Raw genomic sequence first — 10039 nt, 5'->3', positions numbered from 1 at the left:
TTGCCATGTTGCCACCAGACTCAAGATCGATAGTCTCCAGAGTGAAATATAAATAACATCACTACGTTATTCTAAATTTAGGTTTGCAGGAAATAAATCACTACCGTTTGAGAAACCAAACATGCTACGGCTTCTTTGAGATATATGAATATAGGCAGAATTTCCCTTGTATTTTACGAGGGTACCAACAAGTGCAGTTCTTTTACCACGTAATTCGTTAGCTAATAGATTTGACGTAGAATATTTTCTCAAACGTAACATGTTTACCTATATTCAGCATGGAAAGACTTCGTTTCTATCATTGATATCGGTCTTCCTAAAAATTGAAATTAGCTGAAACATTTTACTATTAACATATTGAGACTACTATACTCCAGCCAATGAAAGCGTTACAGAAATATACTGTAATATTTGCCTCTAAGCAAGCTCTTCTCTTATATAATGTTCCCTTAATGTGACTAGATAAATATTTATATAATTTTTACGATATATTTGATCACTTCGTCGGTTATAAACAATCCCCAACATGATTCTAGTGTTTACATTTTTTGAAATCTTTTCAATTCTAACGATATTCTTTGAAGGATTGTAGATTAGGACGTGTGGGATGACCCATCCAATAAATGTTTTGATTTTTACCAGTAAAGTGTTGTCTTAAAGCGTAAACGATTCTTATCAATTTCACGTTCAAACTCTTCAATTAGATCATCGGCTTGACACTCGAAGCCTTTCTTTCGATGTCAAATCAATCACCATCTTCTATAGCTTACCAATTTTGTGATTCATCTCCCTGACTCTCTTCTTATTGACGTCGCAATTACTCTGCAAGTATATGTCACATATATCAAACTGTACCAAAGATTACGCTTACATAAGCATGTTGAAGAAGAAACTTGAAAAGTGAGGTTCGGTTTATTACCCTTCTTTATTCCAATAAATCTTCGTATCACGCTTCTTGAAACCATCTTAACATTTATATTTGCGTAATTTTGGTAATTTTAAAGGTAATTGTATCGTCATGTCTACAAAATCGAGAGTTGCTGTACATTTTACTAATCAGTGCCCTATGTAAAAGTGATAATGTTGAGTGTAGTTCATTTTAATTTACGTTTATACAGTATACTTTTTTACATTTTTGATCAAGATGTTTGTCAAAGAAAACTTTAGAATTAGAGTAATCACGTAACGAAAATCAAAGAAAGTTAGCAATAGTATCGTAATCTCCCTTTCTGCACAATACTAGACGAAGTACTAGTTGCTTGTGGTTGAGATGTAAAAACCATTCTGATGCAACAATTTGTATAAATGATTATTGGAATCATTTTGAATAGCTTGATGTGCAGTTACGCGCAAAATATAAATAATACGTCTATAAAATATTCATTTCTAAATTAAGTACTTATGATAGGAGAAAACCTTAAGCCGACTTCGAAATCGATGTTCGGTATTTATTTATTATTAAGTACAGTACGGGGTAACAATGAAGCGCAGAGTAAGACGACGACGACGGTGGCTTTGTTTGCAATCGAATCTCGAGCCTCGACAGAGTCCCAACAGAACAAACACGAACGAACAGAACGACGGCTGCCGTACACGAATGCGGGGCACTTATTGTCCTCGAGGGAATGGAAATTCGCCCTGTTTAAAACTCGAATAAATGTAGGTACCTGCGTTCAGTATTCCTCGACGTCGGAATGCCCTGAGCCGTTTTCAGAGCATTGTTTGAGACGCTTGTCAGTTATTTTGTATAAAGTTGTTGATTCGGTCGCAATTCTTTTAATGAAGATTACCATTATTCTTTTTTGGCCTGTTATAATAAAACGTCTGGAGTTTGCGCTTAGCTCATCGCGATAATTGGGGCCGTTTAATTTAAAATTAAGCCGAGATTTATCGTTCAAAATGTGCAAACCCCATTCCCAATGCGAGGGGGTTTTTGGGCCCTTTTACGGTTTGTTATACGCGCGTGAAAACCTGTCCTATACTTTACTAAGGGCATTAGAGACTTCATCCCCTGTGTAAACCCCGAATTTCCATTAAAACCATCATCCGAGGATAACGTTCCACGGACGCAAATCCACGGTGATACTTCATATTCGCCGTATGCACACGTACAAAATGGACCTACCCACATTCGGTACGTACCCCACTATATCCATATTCATCAATTCGCCGGCACAATGGACGAAACGGTTACGGCGTACTTGAAACACGTCCGCAAGATGACGTCGCGACGCCTGGTTATTATTAGCGTCGCCGGATGTTGGCTGTACGGCGTTCGCGGCACGACCAACGCATGAATCATACCGGAGGTTTCTCATGCAAAATGCAAGTCCGCGCCCGGTAATTTGATAATCCCCAGGCCACCCTCCGCGTGTGCAGTTTCATTTGGCGTTGTGGTGCGAACGTCGCGTGACGCCGCGAACTCAGTGATTTAACGCCGACGCCCGCCGTTGGTACGGTTCGTTCCTTTTGCGACCCCGCCACTGAGATAACATTGAATAATTAACGATGTGCAAATACGGTGGCTACACGATTTCGGAGAGGCCTTTTTGCAAACAAACGGGAAAATGGGCTTCGCGACGTAGGCGTTTCAACTGGATTTGTAGTAATACTCTCTACGTTCAGTTTCAGTGTTTATTTTGACCACTTTGACGTTTAATAACATATGTTAACACATGTAATTCTAACTGTACTGAAGAATTGTTGTAGGAATCCATGTTGCAAGTTTATATATATGTAAAGGAAAATGTTTAATTTAATTTAATAAATAACTTCTTACTTGCTTGTGAATTATTTATTATTAATGGTACCGGTTTCGACTACACCTAGTCATCATCAGCCAAATCCTGTATAAATGGAAAATATATAATAGAAGACTCACATTACAATTTTTTTCTTTATCTAAAAAACTTACGTCAGAAAAAGAGTTGTTAAAATTTAGAAAATGTAGATATAACGCATGTGTTTAAACATATTAAAATGTTAAAAATTAAAAATTTAAACTGTCACGAAATAAAATGAAAACAGAAACAAGAACAAAACGTCGGGACGAGTACTTCTTATAAAATGGAAGACTTTACCAAAGAAATACATTATCTGAACGAACCGGTTACTTATTGTATAAAGACGTGTGTGTTGTATGTATATACAAAAATTACATAAGAACTTATTTAATAATTTGTATTTAAAATAAATGCAATATGAAATAATTATTCTTATTAGTCTTTGTACAATAAGTAACCGGTTCGTTCAGATAATGTATTTCTTTGTTAAAGTCTTCCATTTTATAAGAAGTACTCGTCCCGACGCACAGTGGTCTAAATTCGAAAAAACCCGAACAAAAATATTTTAACGCAGTTTGGGTTGAGATAATTTTTTGAAACTTGGTATGTGGCTATAGGACTATATGCTAAAGACTTTGTGAACTTTTGGATCAAATATGTCAACCGGAAGTACTAATTTACTTGAGGCCATATTCTATTTTTTTCATATAATTTAGGTCCTTAGAATTGGATAAATACTAAATTTTATACAACGCTATTAAATCGTGGAGGATAGCTAAATACAAAATTGTTTAAACTAAATTGGTTATATAGTTTACTTCGATGTAAGGTTTCTATAAATAAATCTTTAACTACAGAGTGTCTCACGTATCTGGTTCGTTAGAACTTTTTCAGGTTCCACTATTCGTACAATTTTGAAATTTTGGTAACATGGGTTGTTCATTCGGAACTTTCAATCTAAAATATTTTCAAGATGGCTGCTACTTCCGGTCTACCGAAGTACACCATAACTTCGTTATTTGAAATGGAATGCTATAGTTTTTATTACACCGTTTGATTGTACGTAAAAAAATAGGTTAACTTTGATAAAAGTTATTGGTACCTAGCGTTTTTCGTTTTCGAGTTATTTTGGTTCTAAACTTTTTTTGATAAATTTCACCATGCTCTTTAAGACCCCATATCTCAGCCAACGTTCATTCTAAAAAGGTCTAAATTGGTACGATTATTCTTCAGATACTGTCAAATAGATTGTCATTTGTTGTATCGGAGTATCTTATACAGGGGGTGGTCAAAAATTGAATTATTGTTTCTCTTTCTAGAAAATTTTAAATGGAACGCACCAGGCTTTTTTAGCCTATCAGAAAGGGAATTTAATTCTCTATAAATTATCTACGTTGCTTAACAATGTGTGTTTCTTCTTGTTCTGTTTCAGACCATTCTTCGTCATCTTCATCTTCGTTGCATCCTGCCTCATATAGCTCTTGTTCTGATTCTTGTTCTTCGTCATATTCATCTTCTTTTTCGCCATCTTTTTCTTCTTCCTGGTCTTCTACATTGTCTATTATAAGTAATCTTTTAGTCTCGATACTCATCTTTTTATGTTTTCTAGAAATGTGCTGTTGAAAATTACTTATAAATGGATGTGAGCTGGGGGGTGAAATGGGGCTGAGTAGCAGTCTTTTAAATAGATCTTCATTAGTATCCAGTCTACTACATTTCCTTGTGTGGCTCTCTCTAAATTTTCGGATTTTTTTGTTATTAGCTTCTTGCGCTTCTTCCGACAACTCTCCAATAGGCAGTAGAGCTTCTTTAATGACTGCAGATCCATGTATCAAAATTTTATGAACGCTGGTTGGCATATAGTACCAACTATAAAATGGACGTACTTTTCGGCAGTTTTGAAACAATATTTATCAAATTCATTGTAATTAATATTGTACCCACTGTTTATTGCAGCCAAAACAACGCCAAATCGCTGTATTAGTTCCTCGTCAATTCCTTAAATGAAGTATAAAGTTATTAGTACATGCGCGCTTACTATACAATTGTCATAACAGTAATCTCTGATGATAATTTATTAAAACTACGTATCAACTAGTCACCTTCCAAGTTCTAATTTCTAATCTATATGAAATGTGAAGCAGACACACAAAAAGCCGAATGTATGCATGGAGAACAGACAAACCAAACTTAAAACCTTCTAGCTCTACCGTTCATCTGTGAAATTTTTGCTCTGCATAAATAACATTCCATTCCAGATGATTCCTTCAAATTCCCATCAAAGAATTACAGACCTACAACATGTATGAATAATTCAAATAAAGTTTTAAAAAAACGAAGACTTTATACCTTGCCATCCACCATCGTGAAATAAAGAGAAAAGTTAACACTTACACATTTTGAGGTATATGGCTGAAGGGAGCTTATTTGGTTTGAAATATATATTTTTCTTCGGTTCTTATAAGAGCGGCATTTTCATGCACCCATTGTAATCTAATCGGTCTACAAAACCGTATAGATTATGGTGTGGGGTTCTTCCACAATACAATATTATTATCATTGTCTTCCAATCGTAATGGGACTAGGAAGACACAAATAGCGAATCATCTTTTCCCTCTGCATTTGTGATGAACTTTTGTTTATAAGTTGAATGACATCCGCTACCATCAAACCCCCACTTACAACGTAATATAGAATTTCCATTTACATTTGGATAATTATCGAAACATTTAAAAAAAAATTTTTAAATATTATTTAATAAAACTGGTTCGAAGTGTTTCTGAAGAAGGTTGCAACATGGCATCCGAAACGGCAAACCTTTTCTTAAAAGACGCACGGCAAAACCCGAAAGTTTCTAGTGTTAGTTCTAGTTTTAGTTTTAATTTTAGTTCAATTTACTCCGGCCGTGAAAGCCTTCGTACTTACAAAAAAAGTAGATATTTCAAGTGTTCCAGTTTTTTGCCGCACTGTATCTAACAACCACTTCCGGTTGTTAGATATGCCTGAAACTTTAAGTCTGGTATTCTATTATTGTTATGCAAGTTTACACCAAATATACGAGATTTATCTTTTAAGAAAAAGAATATAAGCATTTTATATGAAAACGGTCAAATAACACACTCAGTCACTGATCATCTTTGATCGTTAATATCTTGGAAAGGAGCAAGTTAAAGCAAGATGTGGTTATGATGTTATATAGAGCACATCTCAAAGAATAAGAATATTCTAGCGACAAAAGTTCTTCTTGCGTCTTCTGCGAGATATATATCTTAAAACATTTGGTTGTAACTTCAAGTAGGTGTTAATTAGCTTTAAAAGAAGTGCTTATTACGTATTTCTGCAAAAATATTTTAAAAATTAGAAAAGTGCCAAATGAAGACCTTTCTATACTGTTGAAGATAGCAACAACGCATTGTCTTGAAAAAGTGGAACACAATATATTTTCTTCATCTAAAGTTGTAGCATTTTATGATATTTAATACACAAGAATTGTAGTACTGTTTTATTGCGTACAGTTAGCACTAGAAAGTACATAACACTTTATCCTCTTTCACCTCTCAGTCTATTAGGACCTAAAGTACATATAACATGTAAAAAAAAAACGAAAAAAAAAATTTCGAAAATTTGATTTTCGTTCACATTTTACCGCTTGTGGACCACTGTGCGACGTTTTGTTCTTGTTTCTGTTTTCATTTTATTTCGTGACAGTTTAAATTTTTAATTTTTAACATTTTAATAATATTTTAATATGTTTAACACATGTGTTATATCTACATTTTCTAAATTTTAACAACTCTTTCTGACGTAAGTTTTTTAGATAAAGAAAAAAATTTTAATGTGATTCTTCTATTAAATATTTTCCATTTATACAGGATTTGGCTGATGATGACTAGGTGTAGTCGAAACCGGTACCATTAATAATAAATAATTCACAAGCAAGTAAGAAGTTTTTTATTAAATTAAATTAAACATTTTCCTTTACATTTACTGAAGAAGATCGAATTAAGATTTGTAAAACTTACTGGGGGTTTGAACATTATACCAGGCAAAAAGATTACATCCAAAACGTTGAAAGGTACTTGAAACAAGTCAAAAGGCTCGCAGTGTATCTACCTCTTATTTTTTGGTAAATAACAGTGGTAAACACAGGGTATGTGCTAATTTTTTCCAAAAAACGTTGTGTATCTCAAATGGTCCTGTTAACACGGCCAACTAAGCCGCTAAGTTTTCTTGGCTGTTTTTCAGGAAAAGATAAACGCGGACACAAACCACCTGGAAACAAAACCAGTGAAGTAGGCCTAACCATGGTAAACCAGCATATTCGAAGCCTTCTAAAAAACTATATTTAGATAGTAACATGTCAATTGCGAAAATGTATGACTTACTATACAAAAATGATTTTTGTAGAGCAAATAATATTGAACCAACGACTGAAAAAACGATCCAAATACCAAATAATATTGAGAAACGAGACTTGAAAACTGATTATACCTTCCACTTAATGAGAAAAATCAATGCAACGAAACCAAACCAATGATAAACTAAGATGCAAGGATGACTCATCATTTATGACTGGTACATTTGATTTACAAAGTGTACTGTAATTACCATATTCACAAGTATCTCTGTTTTGTCAGTAGATCACAGCCAATCTGGGAGTCGTTGACTATAAATATTACAGCAAGAAGTATCATTAACCACAACGTGACCAGCAATTAAAAAATGAATTAATCGGATTTTCGGTCAGCTAATATTTCGATTGTTGGTTACAATCTTCTTCAGAACATTATATTGCTCTGAAAAGATTTTACAAAGAAAAACGTAAGTGAAGCAACCATATTTAAAAAGCAAAAAAAATATAACTTGTAACTCGAAGTGGCGTAAAATCTCAAAATTCGTCAACATTAAATTGATCAAAAACATGTTAAAAATTTTAAAAATTAATTAAAATTGAGTAATGGACACAATTAAAAACTCGAAAAACTTAAAAATAAAACGTGGAACAAGCAGACGCAAGACGCACGACCGTCAAATATAAAAAGGGAAAACTTGTTTTTTGGAGTGAGAACACAAATCCAGAAATTCAAGATGTATATGAACATGAAACAAATAATAAGTTTGATTTAAATTGAACTTCTAAACTTCAACTTTATTTAATTTAACTCTTATTAATCAATATACATTTACAACAACAGATACATTTTGAACCAGAACCTTAGAACGCATCTGTGTGATGTCTTGGTGTTGTCCATCTTCAATTACGGTGACGTAATATATCACTCCTGCCTTGACAGCGTTCACACTGCTAAAATTCAAAAGTTACAAAACTCTTGTCTGCGATTTATATATGGTATCCGTAGAAGGGAGCGCATATCACATACGCTGGCATGGGCTGGTTGGTTGAGCATGACACGGCGAAAATCCGCCTTACCTTTATGATAAAATTAGATTTCGCACAGATATCCATAATATTAATATTAGGCATAAACATACGCTAACGATACCTCACCACCGCTTAGAAATTTTCAAACGCAGCTTTACGTATTGTATGCCTAACTTATACAATTGGCTACCTGATTCCTTCAAGAGTCTTTCTCTGATTTCCTTTAAGGCAAGGGTTAGGGCTTATTTAAGTGAACGGCAAGTTGACTGAGCACTCTTCTTCTTTGTTTATTTTGAAATGGTTTCATAGCCGGGGGGAGGATTGAGGGCTGACAGAGATTGAGATTTATATATGTATGCTTGTTATATGTAAGTATGCTTCTTATTGTGTATTTTAAGTTTGTTAATTTTTTTTTGCGCTTATAATCGGCTTGATTTCATTTAAATTTTATTTTTCAATTTTTGTCTTATTATTTTGCTGAGGGTCATTGAAAAGCAGTGCGACAAAGGGGCCTTGGTTACTTGGTCGACCTGACATGACCCTCTTTAATCGGAACTGCCTTTTTATAATTTTTTCTATTTGTACATATATTATATCTTATCCGATTAATAAACATTATTATTATTATTATTATTAATATAAATCTAATTAACAAACTAAAAAACATATCATTTGAGAAAGTTGAGGTGTTATTAGGACTAGAGCTTTGTAAGTTGGGTGAATTATTGTGGTTAAACCTATCTACGGCAAACAAATAAGCATAAATGTTGCTAAGGTTTTGAGTATCTGTTTTAAAATTTACAGCATTCTGTGTATAATTGATATGTACCATCTCCAAGAATAGCCTGTTATAATAATTATTTTCTGAATCCAAGATTTTTACATCCCGAAAATCAAATTCATGTCCGCACTCCCAAACGTGTTGGGATATAGCATTACCGAACCTTTTTAGTTTGCAATCACTTGCATGTTTTGAGATTCTACACTTCCTTTGCTCTGAAGAAGATTGTAACCAACAATCGAAATATTAGCTATTTTAGAAAGTTGTTTTACTTTTAATCCTGCTGACCGAAAATCCGATTAATTCATTTTTTAAATGTTGACTATAAAGGCGCTGAGAGAATGTCCCCAAGGGGGAGAGCTATCACCTCTATTATGGTGTCTGGTAGTTGATGACTTGATGAACACCCTAACAAAAAATGGATTCAAGATTCAGGGGTATGCTGATGACAATCATAACTCAATTAATACAGGAAGCCCTACTACCCACCAGTACTTGGTGTAAAAGCAGTGGGCTCAGCGTCAATCCAAATAAAATCGAAATAGTCCTTTTCACTCGGAGAAGGAAGCTACAAATAAAAGCACCTTCCATTGAAAGAAAAACTGTTAACCTCAAAACAGAAGTTAAATACCTAGGGGTAATACTAGACAGACAACTAAACTGGAACTCACACTAAGACAAGGTGAGGAAAAAGGCCATCATGACAAACCAGATCTGCCGCAGGCTCCTAGGAAGGAACTGGGGTCTCAAACCACGAATGGCACATTGCTGTGTGCCATTCGCCTACGCCTCATTGTTTTTTTGGCCAAAAACAAAACATAAGACAGCACAACAACAGCTGGCACAAATTCAGCGGTTAGCATATCTTAATATAACGGGTGCAATAATACAATTTGAACCAGCCGTATAAGGTCATATTTAGAAGCAGGGATGATTGAGCGAAGGGAGGGCCTCAACTAAAAAGAGGAGCACTAACCTGGTACACCGATGCTTCAAAGACAGTTAGATCCGGAGTAGGTATGGGCATCAGTGGACCAAATAGCCACATTAAACTGCCCCTCAGCTCAGATATAACAATTTTCCAAGCAGAAG

The sequence above is a fragment of the Onthophagus taurus genome, chromosome 2 (assembly GCF_036711975.1).
Source record: "Onthophagus taurus isolate NC chromosome 2, IU_Otau_3.0, whole genome shotgun sequence".
Classification (NCBI taxonomy): domain Eukaryota; kingdom Metazoa; phylum Arthropoda; class Insecta; order Coleoptera; family Scarabaeidae; genus Onthophagus; species Onthophagus taurus.
Note: the sequence above shows the minus strand (reverse complement) of the source record.